We start from the raw sequence: 22,302 nt of genomic DNA, 5'->3' as shown, positions 1-22,302 counted from the left end.
GGGAGTAAAAACTGGTAGACTTCCAATTTTCTGTGCCCACTCTGTGCCATAACAATGGCCCCAGGACTGCTATTTTCAACTGAATCTGGAATGAGAGATCAATTATATTCTCTTGTTCATATTTGCCAGTTATATTTGCCAGTTTTTTGCAAATCATTTTTAAAGTTGTCTGCCCTCAATTTTTAAGTCATCAATGCTATGGATTTATATAGTGGACTCCATTCCTGGTGGAACTGAAACCTGTTTCCCACCCATCTGACCTTGACTGGTGCACGATATATGTCAATGTATAGGATTGGATGACATGGTGCTTTTTAAGCCATTGGTTGCATCTTCTGCAGTATCTATAATGGAAATTTAGAATGTTGTATTCAGATGGCCTAAGGTTTCTAATGTCATTTTTGCCCTCTTCTCTTTCCTATTGAAAATTCTCTCATAGGTCCATAATTGCCTTGCTCAGTGTGGCACAAAAGGCCTTCTACAGTCTTACCCAGGGCCTTGTTTTCCCCATCTATTCTACAACACATGCTCCTTCCTAAACCAGCATTATCTTAATCCAGTATTCTAAAATGCCCAGGCAATATGCATTTTGGTACCATATTACTTACTAGTTTGACTCTTTTTGAATGTTTCATGAGATTTAGTCTTGCCTCCCATTGGATATTCCTAGCTAGACTGAGTGAAATCAGAGTCAGCATGATCCCTAAAATGTTTAGCAAACTAGAATTAATTTATTGAAAGCAGGAGCTAACCATTTGACTCAGAGGGTGAGGGATTTGGGAGAGGAGCAGTGGTGCATGTGCAGAAGCAAATTCTATATGTATGCCCTTCGCCTTCTTTGGGAGGAGCAGAGCTTACCAAGAGCAGAAAGACACTGCATAGGATACATGGTTTCTGCAGCCCTGGAGGCTACTATGACGGAGACCAGAAATTCACAAGGAAGCTGTGGAATTGGACTCCTGACTTCCTGGTTGGCACCAGGGCAACACATTTCTCTTTTTCCTTTCTACTCTTTTCTCTTTCATCTTTCCTAAATTTCTCCTCTATGATATTTGTTTTGATTTTCACATTGCTCAGTTATTTCATTGAAGGGAGAAGTTGCTAGTTGACGTTAATTCCAGTTGGAACATAGTATAAGTTTGCCTTTAGCTTGAAAGTTTTCATTCTGGATGAAACTAGACAGGCCAATAGAAACCCGTGGCCACCATAAAGTGTGTCAACTCTACTTAGTTTCTGTTTTCTCCACTGCTTGAATGCCAGAAATCATGTCTTGTATTATTTTGTTTTCTCTCTCCCAGTTTCCCCACTTCACTTAAAATTTACTCTCTTCATTCATTCTTCAAACATTTGTTAACCCTTACTATATGCAGGAATTGTTCTAATCTTTGGTGGTGAGATGGTGAGCAAGATCTAGCACCATTCTTATGCAGTTTACAGTCCCTGTGCTGTCCAATATGGTAGCCACTAACCACATGTGTCTACTTAAGTGAGAATTAATTAAAATCAAATTGAACTTCTCAGTCACATGAACCACAATTCAATTGCTCAGTGGCCACATGTGGCTGTATCTCTTCTATAGGACAGCACAGCAAAAGAACATCCCCATCATCACAGAAAGGTCTATTCGGGAGTGCCAGCAGACTCTAGTAGAAAAAAATATCCTGTGTACCTGTTCCCTTTTATTGAGCACATATTATGTGTCAGGTACTGAGCTAAGTGTTATGTGTACATTTTATCATTTTATTTTATCAATATCCTGATGAATTCAGAGTCGATATCCCCATTCTACAGAAGAGAAAGATGAGGTATAAGATTTAAGGATTGTCTGAAACAATATGTTATAACAAGCTTTTACTATTAATTTGAATGAGTGGGTTTAATCATTTAGATCTCATAGCTGAGGCAATGAGTGAACCTCGTATTCAGAAGTAGATTAAAGGGTGTCTAGAATACTGATCTATAAGTAAATTTAACATCTCCAGAATAATGCCAAAATTTAATATTAGTTTATTCTGGCTTCCACATGTGACTCCTTACGTAACGGCCAATTAGTACCCATTCCTCTGGAAGAAGAAAGTAGCTTCAGGAGAAACAAAACAGAACAAAAATTCTCACAACTACAGGCCCTGTCCCCACTAAATAAGTCTTGAACGAGTATTTAAAGCATATGGCTTTGAATGGGCATCAAATTATTAACCTGCTGAGAGTACTCATATGTCTTGGTCTGAGGGAAAATGGCTTTTAGGATCTAGTATATTTGATAATTTAGCGGTCTAGTGATATAATTAAGCAATTCCATACTCATTATTTATTCCCTCATTCAACAAATAGTTTCTCATGACGTATTCTGTCACAGGCCTGTGGCTAAGACTAGAAATACAAAGTTGAAGAAAGTGTCCTTCTCCCAAGGAGCTTGCAATCTAGTGAGGAACATAGAACATTACACTACAATAAGTGTTTGACCACTGTACCCGGGTAGACACTCCAGGATACAAAATAGCAGACATGACCTCAAGGAAACTTCTCACAACCAGGGGAGAGGGAAAATTCATGCAAATAAATATAACACAATTTAGAATTTGGCACATTCAATAGTGGTCAAGTATGCAAATGTGCCATATCAAATGTTATATATAATGAAACACTTTTTATAAATGTGGATGCATAAAAGAAGAGACATAGCTGCCACTTTGGGAGGGGCTGAAGGAGGCAGAGGAGTTAGGAAAGGCTTTACAAAAGTGCTGGGATTTGAGCTGACCTCCAAGACTGCAAAGAATTGGAGGAAAGGATCTCACAGGCAGAGGATCAGCAGGAGCAAGAGCAAAAAGATCCAGAAATGCATGGCTTCTTCTCAGAATGGAAGGGTGAAGAGTCGGCTGTGGCCACATCTGGTTAGAGGAGGGAAGCCCTGATGGATCAGGCTGAGGACGGGTTGCTGAGGATCTTGAATTAGTTATGCTGAGGGATTTAGGGCTCTTCAAAAGATGATAACTGTGTCCATAATTTAGAAAGAAGTTAAAATAAAGAACTCTCATCTGAAAACCTTTATCGAGTGGCAACAAAATGAACATTTTGTACTTATTTGTTTAGACAATAACTGTTTTAGTTTTCTCATTTGAATGGTTAAAGATTGAATGTGGTTCATTTTGAGGAAAACAGACAAAAACACTTTTGAATTCACAAGAGTGTTTTTCGGCTTTAACATTTCTTACTTTGTTAATAGTTCACACCCTGTGAATAATGCAGGAGCTGCATTCTTTCTCCATTGCCACTCAAAGTGCAAATTAGGAACTTCATCTCCTTAAGGTTTGAGCTTATAACTGACAGGTACAGATTCCCAGGGGCAGCAGTTAACTTCCTGTAAACTGATATAAGAATGAGTTGATGCCTCCAGAAGGGAAAGTTAATATGGTAGGTGAATTAGATTCCCTTTGCTCCAAAGAAAGACTTTTACTTAGCTATCTACCACCCTCCAGGATCCGTGCTTCAGAAATGTCTGGTGCAGAGCATGTCACCTCTGCTTGCAGACCAGCCGTCTAACACTCAGAGCATTGACTCAGACCCTAATAGACTGCCTGTATGACTGACAGAATGAGAAGACATGATTCACACCCACCAGGGCTTACTCTCAATCTGGAGAGAGGTGTGGCTTCAATCATTAGGTTTTAAAAGTATGACAATTACCTCCTAGAAAGTCCTTCTTCTGTGGTCTCAAGGTTGTTGCAGCAACTCACTCTGGGCTATGGGCACATTATGCTCTTTCACCTGCCTGGTGTTTTTCCAATCCTTGTGAAAGAAGGATGACTGGAAGAGTGAAACATATTAAAAGAGAAATGGAGCTGGGCATCTAAATAAAGTGATTGAGAGTCAACTCATGAGTATGTTCCATAAAAGGGCAAATCAAGAAATAGAAATCCAAAGGCCAAACATATTCGTTTTCTTACTCATTATGTCTGGCCTGGAGCTTTCCCGTCTTCCTCCTAATATCCTCTTCCTCCTTTTCAGTTGTTATGTTCCAATGGGGCAACCAATACTTGGGCCCGAGTCCTTGACCACAGTTGATGATTGTGTAGTGGACTCCTGATCCTAGCCTGACCAGTCCAACTCCTTCCCTGAGATGTTTCAAGCCACCTTTAAGAAGACAAGAGGAACAGTTCCCCTCTAGTATTGAAACTTTGAAAAGTGAGCCTTGGGCTCAGCTAGTGGTCATATTTCTACTATGTGGAGAAAGCTCGACTGGGAGAAGGAAGCCGCTATGTAGAGAGAAGCATAGATGAAGAATGGAAAGAGAAAGTTCTAGAGGCATTCAGATATCTATGTCGTCCCTGAGAAGCTAAATCTCTGTGCCTGCCAAGATTATGTGAAATAGCCAGTATCCAACCAATCAATCTTTATTTCTTCCTAACTGAGTTAAGATACCTTTCTATTACTTGCAACCAGAACATTCTTGATTAATACAAAAGAGTGAGTGTACTTGACGTTTTATGTTAATCTTAAATCAAATCCCTACATATCGCAGAAATTACTGGGCTCTGTATTGGAGTTTTCTTCTTTTCTAAGCACCTCCCCCTGCTGATAACTTTCCATCTCTTTCATGTTTAGAGTTCTTTAATGCTTCTGCAAAACTTGTGAAGCCGTTAAAGTCCCAAACCTGTAAAATTCCCATGTTGCCGTGCTAAATAAGCTCTGATTGTTTTTACTTGCTTTCTCGCATCCACAGACAAATTTCTAAAGAATGTTCCCTGTGAGTACAATAAATTCATAAGCCCTGGGATCTAAGAGCTGAACAAACCACATTGTGGGATAGGAAAAAGAAAGAATTTTTAAATGCTTCATTGGTTACTTTTCATCAGTTCCCATGTCTTACTCTCTTTTATTAATTATATTATAGCTGATTCACAATGTTATTAATTTTTGTATTTAAAATCAGCTCAAGGGATAGTATTTATTTTTTCTGAGGAAAGCAGATATCTAATTCATTTTTACAAGCTTTTGATTGTGTCTGAGTTCTTTATGAAATCACCTCCCTTTCTTTGCATTTCCTCTTAGCAGTTGCCAGGCAACTCCTATGATACTTGGCAAAAATATTCTGAGAGGATTTTTTTAGAATAAAATTAGTAGAGGCATAGACACCTTGTAATGTTGGATATTACAGTTGTTCAGATGTAAAATTAGCCACTATGAATGAGGATTATTACTTAATGTTATACGAAATGGGACTCACTGTCCAATTGTAACCTGGGTCTCCCACCTACAGTTTGCCTAAATTGCAAAGTATATCTTAATTCCTGATTTGAAAAGAAAATGAGGTTGATAAAAAAAAAATAACAATGACTCTTTTATTGAGTTTAAAAAGGTGAGTGATGATAAATGAATTTGCCTAAGCATTTTCTTTCTGATTCAGCCTACTGCCCCAGACTAACTGACTCAGAGAAAAGCAATCTTTTCATTTCAGATTTCCTATTGAGAAAGAATTGGAAAGACCAAGGTGGGGATTTAGTTTCCTTTGGTTATTTCTAGAGGCAACTCCATATAAGATACATTCTACTAATTTAATTATTATGCTATTGAACCCTTCTAAACAAGTGTGGTAGAAGAATGCTGGGAATATTAATTAGAAGTTCAAATGAGATAAGATATGTGACAGTGCTTTTAACACAATACTCCAGATTTAGATTTTTATTGTATTGGTGCTGGTGACGGTGGTAGTTTTTACTTTAAAGTTAAGAAGGAATCCAGTATGAACCCTTGCTGAGAGTGGCTGTCTCCTACATCTCATTCTACAGTTGATTGTTAAGTTTGGCCAATGAAAAAATGTATGTGGATTGGGAGAGACAAATGAAATTTTTGTGTTATTGGATATCCTCATTTGGAAGCCAGGTAGCTTTAGGAAAATAAGGCAGTTCTATTCATAATGGAAACCTCTCTATCTCCTCTCTAAATCCCATTCCTTCTGCTTTCATTTTGAACTATACTCAATCTCTCTCATTTTTCTCTATATTCAATTTATTTCTGTTAGCCAGAACTTTTCGCTGAGCGTATAAAGCTGTCTGAATCTATTACATCTTAAAACTAAAAAATATAAATAAGCAATTATTTCTTAATTATTTGGCCCTTGACAGGGATATCCTCATGCCTCACCTTCCTTTTATACCTGAATTTCCTGCTGTGTGGTGGGCCTCCACTTATTCCTCAACCAATTGTTATTTGGTTTCTCCTCCCTCTGTGAAAGGTCTTTCTCTCGGAACTGAAGTTGCTGATTCCATTGATTTGTCCTCTCCACAGAATTTGAAACTCGTGACAATTAGGTTCTTTTCAAAGTTCCTCTTTAGTTTTCAGTTTCATCATTTGATCCTGCCTTCACTCTCCCTTCTTTGAATGGTTTAAGGGCACTTTCTAATCAAGTTGTTTCAGTATCAGTATCCCTCAGTAGTCTAGGCTCCCTTACCCCCTGACTCTATGTATTCTCCCTGAGTGATTTAGTCAATCCTGAGGTTTCTACACCGTCAGTTTTCATGACTCCAAAGGGGTGTGTGTGTGTGTCAGAGAGAGAGAGAATGAGACTCCAACCACGTGTCTTTCCTTAGCTCCAGAGCTATTCAAAATCCTTTGAACTTCTCAGTGTATATGACCTGAAAAAAACTAAAATTTAACGTGCTTCAAATGAACTCATTCCCCACAAGACATTTTCACATTCTCCTTATTCCCATTTTCACTGAATAGCATGGTTATTCACATAATTTCCCAAGCCACAATTCAGACCTGTTCTGAACTCCTCTCTCACTTTCCATCCCTAAATAATTGTCCATCAAACTAGAATATCTATCTCTTAAATATTTTTCAAATCTGTCTCCTCCTCTTCAGCTCTATTGTCTCTACCATAACAATTTATAATCTCTTTCCTGATAGCTTAATCACATAGTCCTCCAAAGGCCAACTCTGTGCTTTCACAGTCCTTCCTCCTTACACTTGCTTGAATAAGGACAGAGTAAGATTAAAGAGAAAGTTATGCATTTTTCATTTTTCGTAGTAGCATGTAGATAATTCTAAGAAATCATTTTATATAAAAACAAACATAGCTGGGAGCTAGAGAGGAAGTGCATGTGGTTTTCCTAGTGAAATATTAGCAAGTGAATGTGTTTGAGTAGGAATACTAAAAAAAATTCCTTTTCAGTGATGTGGAGGGACGAGTATTTCTATATCCATCTGGATCTTCTGAACTTAGTTATGGTTCATATATTTACCAAATCCAAGGAATTTAAAAAATTCTACTAAAGCAAGGCCTGACTTTTAAATGTGATCATCTAAGTGTTCCAGTTTACAGAAGTGGAACGAACTTCCATCTGTTGCCTTCTTGAATGGTGCTGCGTTTCTTTCTCCTGCCAGAATTAATTATGAATGATCCTCGAGATTCTTGGTTCCTGGCCTGGAAGACTAAAGCCACAGCGTTCAACCCCACCTTCTCCCTGATATGAAATACTCCAGTAGTTACAGGTGCCTTTGGCATTAGAGAATTCTGAAAATTTTCTGCTATATCAAAACATTTGAGAGACTACATCCTGCTGCCAATTAGTGTAAACTCTGCTTATCCAGGGTTTTTACCTTCCTGATGAACTATGATATGGTAGTGACTCCTGTATTAGCATCATACACGTGTTTGCACATAGACAATTACTGTCACGACAAATGGGATTTAAAAACAGAGGCAGATCCATACCAGGAGAAATGTGAGGCCAATGTACTGGGGATAATGGTGTGCTTCGTATTTCATCTTGATGTTTTGAAAAAGAATAAGAAAAAGGGTTGTTCTTAAGTCAAAGGTTTATTCAGTGGAGACTCTCTTTGAGAACATTGTTAGTGAAGTACTAGGAGCTTAAAACAAAATACAATAGACTGAGAAATGAATAGAGGACAAAAAAGGTAGAGACAAGTGAGAGCAAACTCTCTTAAGAATCCTGGAAGTAAAAAAAAAGAGAGAGAGAAAGAAATAAGAAAATAGCTTGAGGGAAACAGAGGATTGGGGATCTTTTATAGATTAAAAACAAATATATTCTTGCACAAAAGACAAGATAATAAACTCTTCATTATTAAAAGAAAGAGTTAATTTTTTAATGTTTTTTCTTTTCTCCGTACTGGCTGCTTGCTGAAGCAATATCTATCTATATATGTGTGTGTAGTTCCCATATATCCACAATAAAAGATTCTCCCCTTGAGAATGGCAGTGCAAGAGATGGCATTGTGTAGAGAATCTCAGTTCTGCTGTGTCTCAAATAGGAGGGACTTTTTTTCAAGTATCTAATATCCTCACGAGATGACAGGTATGTCCTAGACATTACCAGTGGATTATCATTTCCTGAAAGCAGGGCCCAAGTTGATAATTCATTTGCATCATTTTCAGTATCTGAGTGCAGTGATGCGCTTATGGAACTTGAAGTGGGATTGGGGGTTTACAAACAAAGAAGGAAGGAAGAGTGTGTCCAGTGTCCCTTTCTTGCTCTGTTTCCATACTATTTGTACATGGTAATATTTTTAGTCTCCCAAATCAAGAGGACTTACAATTTCTGAAGATTTCTCATTTAGTATTCTTGTTTATTGTGATAAAATCAGTAGTAAGATTCTTGCAGTTTTGTAACACATTATAATTTACAAATACTTTCATTCTTATTATCACACATAAGCAAACAGATTCAGTGATTTAAGTGACTAGAATAAAACCATGTTATTAACAATTAGTGAACCCAGCATTAGGTCTTTCTGCAGTCGACCAGTCATGTGTTTTTTTCTACCACAACATGGTTTGACCATTGAGTATATGCCATAGAAAATAACTGTGATGTTGTCCAGCTGGTTTAGGTTGTTTTCTTTGTTATGATCTCATGGTGAGCAGACTGATTTCTAAAGCAGAACAGGTAGATAGCAGGAGAGAAAGGGGGAAATACAAGCTGAGGAGACCCACTGAACACACTGTCGAAGTGTGGTTGAGCACAGTTGGCACATAGGAATGATCCCTTCCAGATGGAAGTCATCTGCTGACTCAGCTTGGCTTCATTCGGTCCCCTCAGACTCCCTGGATGATTTCCTGTGACATAGCGGCAGCCAGTTCATGAGTTGGTGTCAGCTCTTTTTATGATGCCCAACTTCCTGGGCTGCAATGGCAAACACTGTTGCCCGAACTCTGACTTTGTATCCTCTGCATCGTTTCATTAGAGCATTGTCTACTGTTGCTAACTTTGACTGTACTTTTGTTTCTCTTACCTTTGTCTGAAATTCTGATGGAAATCTCTAATTTCAATTTAAGATTGCTGCCCCAATATTTCACTCCAGTTTCTTGATTTCATTCCCGTTGCTCAGTTCTACTAAATGATGTAGACCAAGTACAATACTAAGAACTCTTGAGTGCTTTTAGCAGACAAGCTTCTGTTCTCTTATAATGCTTTATTAGTCTCCCAATATAGTTTTATTTTTATGTTATTTGTTTGTTTGTTTCCCCTTAAATCTGTATTTGGCCTAGAAGGAATGAAAAGATAGAATCATAGAGTCTTACAGTTGAAAGAACATTTGGGATCATTGTAGACTCTGATTGTTGATGCCTTAAGGTTTATGATAGTATCTCAAGATTTACTCTTGGGGCCCTTCACCCTCCATCTGCCCTAGAGCAGATCCACCTTTTTCTGTTCTGTTTTACTGATGTTCTTTATCTAATTTGTTTAAAATAAATACAAAGTGTTCTGCTGCCTTATGAAAACAAATACATTTTTTTTTTTCCCTGAGGAAGATTTATCCTGAGCTAACATCTATTGTCAATCTTCCTCTTTTTGCTTGAGGAAGATTTACCCTGCGTTAACATCTGTGCTAATTCTCCTCTATTTTGTATGTGTGTCACCAACACAGCATGGCTGCCAATGAGTGGTGTAGGTCCACGGCCAGGGGCTAAACCCAGATCACCGAAGCAGAGTACACTGAACTGAACCACTAGGCCATGGGCCCAGCCCCCAAACACTAATTTTGAAAAACACTAATTAAGTCTAACATTCTGTTTTATAGGTGACACAGCTGTTGCTCTGAGTGTTTAAACAACTTTCCTAAACTTGTTTTAAATTTAGAAATGTCTCCAAATTCCTAACCTGGAGGGTCTCTTTTTTCCTTTATACAACTGTCTTTATAACATATCTATCAACCCAAAGAAGCTACATCCATGTTCATGTTCCCCCTCTGTGCCTTTGTTGGGCTTTTGTGACAAAAAATTGCCAGACAACTGTGACTGTGTAATGACCATTAGAGACAGCATCAGAAGACAGGCTCTAGTCCTAATTTCAAGTTACTACGTGTGAGTTGAGTCTAGATATGCATGCTTACTTGTGTGCCATACAGGCTTGTGGGGAGTACTTTTCAGCTTACATACTCTCTATGATAATGCTGGAGTTGTTATCAGTAGATGTTGTATATGTGCTCTGTGGCCTCTAAATCTGGCCCCTGCCTCTTTTGACATCTTCATTTAATATCAGGGCACCCTTGATGATTTTGCAACAATCATGCTGACCTTTTGAATTCTCATGCACAATAAAATATTCTCTGCTTCTAGGTCTTTTTGTTCCCTTTGACTGGAATATTTTCCTACTAATCTTTTGCGGCTGGATCCTTTTTATTTTTCATGTCTCGTCATGTCCCTCCTTGATTATCTCGTCTAAAATAGATTCTTCTAATTATTATCTCATATCACCACCTTGATTCTTTTATTATTAGTATTTCTTACAAAATGTAGTTATGTTGTTACTTTATTTCTTCGTTTATTCTCTGTCCCCAGAATCACCATGAGAGAGGGAGCCTTTCTATCTTGTCCAGTGCTGTATCTCCTGTGCCTGACAACATGGTGGATGCTCATGCTTGTTAAATGTTTATTCAATAGTGGAAGGAAGGAAGGGTTCATTAAGGCTTGTATCCCATTCTCCTCACATGGCAGTGCTCGCTGCTGCATGTGAAGACACACCTCAACATTTGGAGTCCTCTTTAGATAATCTGGTAAGTGATGATGTCCACTGTAATTATTTTATAGTGTAGCTGTCGACAAGATTCCAAAGCTTGCCTCCACATAATTATCTATGACTCTATTGACACTAGTTTGTATTGCTGCATTGTCTGATACCTACAGATATTGAAAATATTATTTATAAACTTCATTTATGGTAGAATTGGAAGGAGCACTTGGTTAGCATAGGAGCCAAGGTTGTCAGTGACACTTATGTGCTGCAAATCCTTTCTCCCCCTAGCTGCCTCTTTTCCGTGTCATTTAGGATTTTTTTTCCCTCCAAGCTTGACATAGTTGGGATCTCAGCTCATAAGAGCCTGTCTCCCTCCCCTGCCTTTATCTCAACAGAATAAAGCACAGTTACTTTGATCCTGAAGTTTGAACTCTGAAAAAGCCATTCTCTGAGAGAAACAGTCCTCCACAGTGGAATTTACTGTTTTATTTATTGTGTTAGACTAACTCTTAAGATATTTTGTAAGAGAATGAAGCAGGTATTAATGTTCTCCTGGTGTACCTGGCTGGGACTTTTGGTAGCACCTAAGGGTTAATATTGGGTGTTTAACTGGGCTGTTAAGCATAGGAATTTGCAGAGAGGTCCTTCCACACAGTTGGAAACCTGAATTTCTCATGTGAATAGGGCACAGCTTAAATATGACACCCCCAGAACAATAGCAAATGATTGCACATCATGAAAGGGAGGTCTGTAAGGAAATATATTTACATATCGTATTTCTGAATTCAGATGGTTTATCAATGGAGAAAAGCAACCTTTATGTAATTTCAGGTGAAATTTTTTATTTATTAAAAGTCCTTATTTGAAAGTAAGTACTACCAGATAATCGCAGACTAAAATTAATCAATATGTATTTTAATTTGACATGTATCCCCTCTCCTTTATCTAGTTCCTGCCTGAGTTTTACTTTTCTAATAAATGTGTATTTACATAAATGTTTGTAAATTCTTAATATATGGCAACTGATTATGGGAAGAGTGATCCAGAAAATTCTGAATGGTCACGAGAATGTAGCCCAAGGTTAAAAATCTGCTGCAGGGACTTAAGAAAGGATCAATTTTATGTTAAGTGTAGAAAACTATATAGAAAATGTTGTTTATTTATTCAGTGAATACATATTACATGCCTACTATGCACCCAATATGCTCTAGGGACTAATAGGTAAGACAACTTCCTTGTTCCCATGGATTTTATTTGCAAGTAAAGAGACACAGATAATAATGAATGATTGGCAAATTAATGAATAGACAACAAAATTATTCAGGCAGTGATAAGTGCTATATAGTGAATTAAAGAGGGTAATAAAGGAAGGAGATGAAGGACAGTGTATGATTATTTCCTGCAGACTGATGGTTAGAGAAGTCCACTGAAGTCAAATTTAAGCCAATCTCTGAATGATAAGGACAAGGCAGTCCCTGGGAAAAGTATCCCAAGTAATGCTAAGACACTAAGGTAGAAATGAGTATAGCATGTTTGAGGAACCAGAGAAGGCTAGGATGGCTGAAATGTAGTAGGTGAGGTAGTGTTATAAAATGAAGATTGATAAGTGGGTGAGGCAGATCATTATTTTGTAAGCTTTAGAAGCCAGGGCTTAGAGTTTGAATTTACTTCCAAGTTTAATAAGAAGCCATTAGAGAATTTTAAGCAAGAGAAATACAAGATTTCGTTCTTGTTTTGAAAAAGGTCACTTTGATTGCCATAGAGAGGGTGATGGATGAGAGGAGGCAAAAACAGAATCAGCAAGGAAAATAATTAGGTGGCTCTTGAAATAATCCAGACAGAGATAATGGTAAGTGGGACTAGGGTGGTAGTCATGGAAAAGAGTGGATGGTTTCAGGTATGACTTAGAGTTAGAATCAACAGGACTTGCTGACTGATTGAATATGAGGGAGAAGGGAAAGAGAGAAATCAAGGAAAACTTCTGGATCATCGGAATGAGATAATTATAGATTGGGATTCCATTTACAAAAAGGGCGGAGGCTGGTATAGAAGTAGGTTTTGACATTAAGTCAAGAGTTCTGTGTTGTCCATGTTAAGATTAAATTTGAGATATAAGATATCCATGTGGAGATACAAAGTAGTCAGTTGGAAATAAGAAGCTGTAGTTCTCAGCATTAAAATATTTAAAGTCTTGAGGTGGAATGAAGTTACCTAACAAGAAAGTAAAGAAAGAAGAGAGATCCTTTGAGGAATCCAGCATGTAGGGGTTGAGCACAGGAGTAAACACACCCAAAGGCGAGGTAAGAATGACCAATAAGGTAGGAGAATACTGGAGAATAGGAAACCATAGAGGCGAGAAGGAAAAGAAAAAGTGTTTCAACTGTTTTGCATACTATTGGGAGATCAGTTAAGTGTTTGTAACAAAGTAACAGATGCACTAGAGAAATGGTCAATAGTCCTGAATTCTAGGCTTCACTTTTTCACTTGTGTGCTGGGTACTTCACCTCTCTTATCTCTTCCCCTTCAAATCTAAAGTCAGTCGCCATTTCCCTGCTTTTCTGCCCATTTCACTAAATCACAGCCGTCTTTTTTATTTTATTTTATTTATTTTATTTTTTTATTGTATCATTTCATTTATTAAAACATTCTAGAAAATGCAAACTTTTTTTTATTCGAGTAACATTAGATTATAACATTATATAGCTTTCAGATGTATATCGCAATATATTTCAAATTCTGTGTAGATTCCATCATGTTCACCACCCAAAAACTAGTTATAGTCCACCACACATAGGAGCCTAATCACCCCTTTTGCCCTCCCCCTTCCCTCTTCCCCTATGGTAACCACCAATCCAATCTCTGTTGCTATGTGTTTGTTTGTCGTTTTCATCTTTTACTTATGAGTGAGATCATATGGTATTTGACTTTCTCTCTCTGACTTATTTCACGTAGCGTAATACCCTCAAGGTCCATACATGTTGTCACAAATGGCCGTATTTCATCATTTCTTATGGCTGAGTAGTATTCTATTATGTATATAAACCACATCTTCTTTATCCATTCTTCCCTTGATGGGCACCTAGGTTGCTTCCAAGTCTTGGCTATTGTGAATAATGATGCAGTGAACATAGGGGTGCATGTATCTTTATGCATTGGTGTTTTCAAGTTCTTTGGATAAATACCCAGCAGTGGAATAGCTGGATCATATGGTAGATCTATTCTTAATTCTCTGATGAATCTAAATTCTGCCCAGAATCTTTTTCAACACAGTCCCCATGGCCATCCTGGCTGATCTGTGGAAGTTGCTATGTGAAATGACATTTTATAATCCTGCTATAACTGTTCTTTGGATCATTTACAACTTTAGTTCTATTTTATGTTTGAAACAAAATGATATGTGATACCTTATTTTTAAAGTCAACTCAAGTAATAGTTTTGTTTTAGTCTTAGTTCTTGTCTTTTGTGGTATTATCTTGCAAATGCTTATCTGACTTTGCAAATATATTTTATCATCCTAGAATTTGTAGATTTACTATGTAAATAAACTATTTTTCAAAATAGCTGAAGAGTTCTACATAGTGCATGAATGACTTAGGGGCTTAACTCTCCATTTTCCTAATTTTCCTTTCATAGAGTTGATGATGAACTTTACTATGGATAAAATCTGGAAGCCAAAAGAAGCAAGATTAGATGTGATATCATAACAAGAGAATCTATTTACATTGTTGGAATTAAGGGTCAAAGAAGAGTTTTTAGGCAGATGATGAATGAGAGTAAGTAGGGACAGTGTGAGGCCAGGGGTAGAGGAAATGCGTTCCAAGCGGAAGGAAGAATGGTGTGAAAACTCTGAGGTGAAGAAGTTTATAGTCTTTTAGGAACTGAAAGAAGGCCAAAATAGTCAGAGTATGATGAGCCACAGAGAAGATTAGCCTCCAGGGATGGGAAAGGAATAATTAATATGGAACTTTTTAAACAATTTTTTTGGAACTTTGGATTTAATCCTTGGTTCAGTTGGAAGCCGTGAAATTAATGGGCAAGTGACCTAATCATACCAGCATTTTTAAAAGATCTCTGTGATGGTGCCCTGGAGAATAGACTGGAAAGAAGACAGGTGTAGGGAGACTTGCTGGGGAGCTCTTACGGTAGTTAGAAAGAGCCAGTGTGACCTTCGTCAGGGAAGTAGTTAGAGGAGATAGAAAGTTGAGTAGGTGCCAGGATTGTATCTGTCCTCTTAATAACCATCCATTCCATCAGTGGCCTACATACTTTGATTTCTAGTAGGAAATTTGATACAGGTAAAAGTGACTACATTTCAGCAATTCATGTTCTCTAAATAAATTTTACATGGTGTTTCAGGGGCCAGCATCTTTAGCTCATCTTACGAATGATTAACAGTTTTAGTTAAAGGAACACTTCTAAATGCCAGATTTGTTTATATCATAGGCCAAGCCAGGCCCCCTATATCTATGTTAATAAATATATAAAATACAGTCATAAAAATGCATAAGATACTACCAAGACGGAGGGGATGGTTTGGAGACAACTATGCTCTAGGCACTGGAGAACCAGATTTTTAGTTCCAGTTTTTCTTTTAGCTGTTCTCATGACCTAGGAAAATTTAACTTCTGGGTGCATTTACACTCTACACATATCTGTTTTAAAAATCAAGGAATAAAGTAATGGTGGAAATATTTAGAGACTGAAAAACCTTCTTTAAATGTTTATCATAAAAATATCATTTTAATGATATTATTGAAATGAACAGAATCAAGGGGGATTGTAATTCCATTTTTTCTCCTGTGCGTGGTTTTAAGTCAGGCCACCATTGCTGAGAAGATGGAATGCTTCCTTGGTTCTCATTCCACCATTAAATTTCACAGCTTTCACCTTATCCCGGAGAACCAGCCACATGAAATGAGCAGTCCAAACCCTACCCTTACAATGCTGGGATTTTGTGAAAGTGTAACCAGTAAGGAATCAAATCAGGACAGTGGTCACTGGATATTTAGTTAGAACTTTCTTGAGATAATTTTTTGTTTCACTTTCTGAAGAGGAAGGCATGCAAAGATGATTTATCAAAAGGTCAGCATGATTAGATCATATCTTTATAGCAACTTTAACCTTTAAAGTCATTAATGTCATTGAAAACATAAGAGCATTTTTTTTCAAACAAAAATAATACTTTAAAGTAGCATAATTCAGGGAAATGAAATCAGTTTAAGACTTCTTTCCTCTTTTTCTCTTTGTAATAAGGTACACTCAAAATAAGCAGATGGCATTCTGTGGGCTGAGGATGAATGACTAAGGATTCATGGCAAGATTGTATCACAAGATTATGTGTAATTGATGCGTTTAGCTCTAAAAGCTTTTGGTTCTGCAGAATGCTAAAGCATTGCTGAAACTGCATTGAGAGAAAAACTGAAATGATTCAAAATTACAGTCTGATGGAAAATGAGGTGTTTTCACTATCATCTTTTTTTGCTCATTATGATGATTCGCACCACTGGTGATGTTAAAATCTGTGCAATATATCGTGATCTTATTATAAATAATAAGGTCAATAAGACCATTGTATTATTATATTTCTACATTTGTTAGTCTCTTATTTTTTCTTTTATTCATTCAGCATTTACTGATTATGTGTCAGGCAGTGTCTAAAACCTGGGGTTCCTAAGATGTATACTATTCCTACCCTCAAAGGGCTTATTATCTAGTGGAAGAAATAAATAGGTAAGTTAATAATTATGGATACTATGGTTATGCAAAAACTGTCATTTTATACAATTGTTATAAGACAAACTTAGTTTATATACTCTCTTACTCTTTCCAAATGGCTTTGGCTTCAATTATCTCCTCTAAAAGCCTAGATGGAACAAATATTATTCCCAATTGTTTATCTTTACCACTTAAAAATATATTTAGGTTAGAGTTTCTATTGCAAGTGTATGCTATTTAGCTTAATTATGTTTTACAAATAGGTTAAATAAATGCTAAACAGAAATTTGTGTAGAAAAAGAGACCAAATGCTATCCGTGAGGCTTACCAGAGTTACTAAACTGGAGCTTTATTTGGCAATCTGAAAGTCAAGGAAAAAGGGAAGCATGTTGAATCACATAAATTCGTATCAGAAAGAAGGAAGCAGACTAGTTCTTTGAGCGAGACACGCTTTTTCTTTTTCTCGATTTTAAAAGCAGTTTTTCACACGGGACCTCATACAGGAAACATGAAGTTGGAAACTCATATCACAGTTTTATGTCTAAATGTAGAAACAATCTTAATATGACTATTTCTTGAAATGGCTCTCTATAAAACCTTAAAGTGAAATGGTAGTCGTCAAGCACCTGAGCGAAGATGGTTTTACAGGAGACTGGGCAAATGTGGTTGAGAAAGGCAGGGTCCTCCTGATCCAGTGTAATGTATCAAAATTATACTATTTTGAGGAGTATGAAGAAAGCATAATTCTTATAGTAACTTTATTAGAGATCGTTTCTGTCAACCTGGCTTCTGATGAGACTCGTATAGCAGATGGCCAGAGGTATGTTTTCTGATGTGGACATGGTATCCTAGTTCTTATAGCTCTGCGTAAGGGCAGGTATATTTGCTTTTGAAACCAAGAGTAGAACAAATCCCTGTGGTCACAGAGCCACTCAGTGACAAGGGAAAACCTAGAACTCAGGTCTCCTGTATTCAGCTCACTGTGGTATCTACTAGGCTGTAAGTTGTGTGATACTAAAATACATACCTGTGGAGGAGACAGATGCAGCAGCTGATGATGCTTAGAAACGTAAATATATCTTATGTGCCAGGGAAATGTAATGTAATGGTGAATTTCTGAGTTTTATGTCCGTCTTAACAGAACCTGAGTATCACAACTCAAGATGTACTCAAGTGCTAAAGGAATCTCTCAATTATTAACAAATTAGAGGTTTGGGACAAGTGATGACAGGTGAGGATTTGAAGGACAAACAGCCCTGCCTGTTAAGACATGCGCTTTATAGGGCCCAAATGTTGAAGATAATCCCCATGAAACCTTAAACTTTTACTGAAGTGCTTTCACACATTTGGTTGTCATCATTTTAAAATTGAAGACCATCCAGCACTGGAGCCTGACAAGAATATTAAGTACATCATTTATCTGGAAGGAAGCGCTAGGAATAATGTTACTGCATTTTCTGTGATGAGAATTATAAAGATTGTCTCTGATTGGCTGGAAAAGGTTTCAGCTGTGCTTTGATTTGATCTAACTGCCCAGACACTGACCTGCTTAATGATTTACTTTTAAGCCTAGTTATCTTTGAAAAGAATTGGATTTTAGGACCCTGCTTTTACCTTAAATACAGACACAGTATTTTAAGGAGGAAAAATAAATAAATTTCCTTCTGCTAAAGGCATTTGTTAAATCCTATTGTGCACTACTTTGCTTCAACTCCTTTTTTGACCCAGAGAACTCTTAAGTACCCTTGACAACTATTGAAATTTAATTTGAAATAATGTATAAGGAACTAATGTTCCTATTTCCAGCTCCTTTTTTCCTGAACCTAGCAAAGAATATAACAGATTGAGAATTTGGAAATCAAATAAACAAAGCCTCCTTGAACTTCTATAATATTCAGCTAGCCTAACTTAGGCTAATGGTCATCTCTGTATTTCTCAACTTCTCTTTCAACAATGTCTATTTGACGTGTAAATTTCACTTGCATGAATTTCTAGGTTCTTTATGGTGTCATTCACAATGTCCCTTACATGGACATCAATTTAGGACTCTGAGAGAGGGAGACGTTGGCCCAAATAACTTCATTTATAAATGTCTGAGGAAGTCACTACTTCGTTTCTTACCCTCCGCAGTCCTCAGACACTCACTTTTTAGTGTCAGAGATGGGGAAGGCTGGAGGGACTAACAGGTTGGAGAAGAAAAGAGAATAAGAGGATTTAACAGAAGAGGCCTGTTCTCTAATCTGTAACTATAATCCTAGGGAGGGGCTTTCAAATACGGATATTTTCTAATGCCTGTTTTAGAGAGAAATAAGTCACCGTCATATTCTTGGATGAGAGAAGACATGCGTCCAAACCTATCTTTATAATTCCTTGAGGAAAAATGAAGGACAGAGATTATTTTACAAAAAATATTGTAATTATTTAAAGGAGTATCATGACACTTTATTACTATTTAGTTGATGTTGATTATAGCTGGCGTATTCACACAGGTTACATTTATCATCTGGAGAAAATTTTTTATTATGTATTAAATGAGGTTTCCTTTTATGATCTGTTCACAGAGTATTTTACATGGTCATTATAGGGGAAATGTCATTATATGAACTAGCAGGAAAATAATTGGACTGGATGCCAGAACAACTGAGTTTCATCATGTGTACCATTGAGCTGTGTTACTTTGGGAAAGTAACTCAACCCTTTGTATATGAAGAGAAATTAAATAATCATGATGTTACGTGGTATAACTTGACAGTATGCTTTTCTTATTCCAAGTGAATTTCGCTCTGTATGCATTGAAAAGCTGCTAGTCGTATTTAAAATTGTTTAATATCAGCTCCTTGTTCAGAATTATGGCCCCTCAATTATAGTTCTCTCGTATGAGACTAGTATAGTGGCTTTCAAATATTGTTCACTATGATCCAGAATAAATAAAATACACATTTTACATTGCAGTTCAATAAACACAGATCATACACACATGTGCACACATGCCCAAACATGCACATCTGAAAAAATATATTCCCACTTATGATGCACTCTGATTTTTGCATTACATTCTATTCCATTTTTTTTTTAAAAAATGCTGTTTATGATACACTTAACTGATTTAGAAGTTGAGTGAAATAGAGCACTTATACTATGCTATCAAGGGACCCATTATTGGTAATATGGCTTGCATTGCCCCATGGAAGCTCTCGGTGCGCTGAACTTTTTCAGTACATTTGCTAGCTGAGAAATTCAGATCTTGGCTTAATGGTGATACTCCATTACTGGTTTTCATCTTTCCCAGAGTCCTGGTTTTTAAGGTTCTTTCCTTCTCTAACATATTATGATTCTAAGAGAAGGGTACCTGAATCTGGAAGCTGAGAAGAAATCATTGACTCCTAGGACATGAGGACAAGGAGGCAATATCCTAAAGTGCTTATCTTCCTCTTGTAACTTTCTGGTTTGGAGGTTTCCTGGTTTCTCAGGGTGGGAGAGCGGCAGCCCAAAGAGCCAGCAACAGACAGTGACAAAAGAGCTGCAAGCCCCCTGCCAGCATCTTGCCCTTTGCCGTGCAGATATGCTTTGGACTTTGGGATTCTATGAATAGACTTTAAAATATGCCTCTAAAGATCTTAATTTTTAGTTACTCTTTTTGTTACTCTAGACAAGTTGGCTGGTGGATAACATTTCATGTTACCCAGCATGATTTCATAATTGTCGTTAGTTCCTTCTATATTAGAGACAAAATGGGGCTCACCACTGAAATGATCACCACTCTGATAAATGTCTTTGAAAATGTCACATTCCTACTCCCGTAAGTTAGCCAGAAATCAAAAGTGAAAAGTGCCAGCTGGTGGGATATCTTTATTGGCAAGAATGTAAAGCAGAGATCTAATCAAACCATTTCTATTAAAAAATGATAGAAAATTTCTACCTTATACAATACAGACCTTACTTCGAGGCATTTATGGTTCTCAGAAATCTGTCCCTGACTTTTCTCTTAGATAACTTGTGTGAATGCTGTAACTCTATGTTTTAGAGTACGGAAAACCTAACTGTAGAAGATAATGAATTATTTTGGTCTGATTAAGTGCCTACTGTATACAAGACGCTGTTCTGATTGCTGGGAATACACCATTGAAAGCGAGAGACAAACTTATGAGTTTATATTCTAAAGGGAAATCAGAAAAGCTATGGACCAACATGCTACTAGATAAGAAAAGTTATATACAAATATAGTATCCTTTGTTAAAATACAAATGTCTCATTTATTTACAGAAAATGTGAAAAATTATAAGGGGAAATTTAAGTGTTTAAGTCAGAATTGTGGAATTACGAATGATTTTAATGTAATTCTTTGGTAGCCTATATTTTTCAGGTTTTTTACAGCGAACATAATATTTTATCTAACTATAAAAATAAATACACATTATATGTACATGTATATACATTCCTACTTGTGTATATATATATATATATATATATATATATATGTACATTTTATTTGTGCCTACTTCTGGCTCTTCTAACAGCTATGAAGCTTCCTAAAATCTAGGACTCATTTTATTTGATTCTTATATAACCTACTGCTCCAAAGTCTTACACAGTTTTTTTATTTGATTAATTTAGCAAATTACTTGGAAAAAATGACTAACATAGCTTCTGCCTGGAAGGAGTTTACAAGAAAGGGTGAAACAGATATGTTAACAACTTAAATTACACAATTAGTGTGTGAACAAGGGGACATCAGTGTGGACTGCAGAGTAGCTCTAAGTAAAGATGGCTGAAATGAAATAGCATAAATAGTATTTGCATGTCTCTAGCCGCTCTTGGTTTTGACATCATATTTCTGCATCCCTAAATCAGATCACATCATATGACAGAAGCAAATAAAGGCAAGGAGACAGACTCTTTAAATCAGATTAGTCTTGCAAACTGTATGCCAATTCAGATCATGGTTAGACTCTACCTAAATTATTTCTTGGTGTCAGTCTTTATAAGTTCTTGATCAATATACACTCTCCTGAGATAGTCCAGTTACCAGTGAAAAGCACCACCTTAAGGCTTGTCAGCATGCCCCCACCCATCGTGATCTACTTTGCACTGCTGTTGGCTTGTAAATCTCTAGGCCTTGCCATTGGCAAAAGCTGTGATTACTATGGCAGGAACCAAAGACTCAAGTTGAGGGCTGTTAGCTCCAGTTGAGGGCTAGTGCTTCAAATGAGATCCTTTCTTGTCTGGCAGCCTGATTAGGAAATGAGCTGGGCCACTGTAATTAGGATTCAGATTTACTGCCTGTTTCTGAGAGAGGTTCAATGGGATTGTAGCATCTCTAGCCAATCATGCCATATCGCTCAACCTTACAGCACAGCTTATTAGTTGTCCATCTGCTTTTACATGTGGCTTTCTATCTCATCAAGCGGTTTAAGGGCATACTTCATGTGCTAGCACTGGCTGAAAAATAACTGTATGTCTATTGTAATGTAACCCCATTGTTAGTTACAGTTAATTAGAACAGACACATCAGAGTATTCTAGTAGAGACTATGCGTAGAGTAAGATATCATTTTAAGGCTGGCATATTATTTTCCTTTACTTGATGAATGTTTACTGTCATGCCTCGA

The 22,302-nt window shown here is 37.0% G+C and overlaps 1 protein-coding gene across 9 annotated transcripts in view; it reads left to right on the top strand.

Annotated features, from left to right (window-relative positions):
- Nucleotides 1-22,302, top strand: part of LINGO2 (leucine rich repeat and Ig domain containing 2) — a 1,108,249-nt gene that overhangs the window by 342,511 nt on the left and 743,436 nt on the right. The gene's annotated exons all lie outside the window — the stretch shown is intronic.

This window comes from Equus caballus, chromosome 23, assembly GCF_041296265.1.
Source record: "Equus caballus isolate H_3958 breed thoroughbred chromosome 23, TB-T2T, whole genome shotgun sequence".
In the NCBI taxonomy this organism is placed as follows: Eukaryota; Metazoa; Chordata; class Mammalia; order Perissodactyla; family Equidae; genus Equus; species Equus caballus.
Note: the sequence above shows the minus strand (reverse complement) of the source record. Positions and strands in the feature narration are given on the sequence as shown.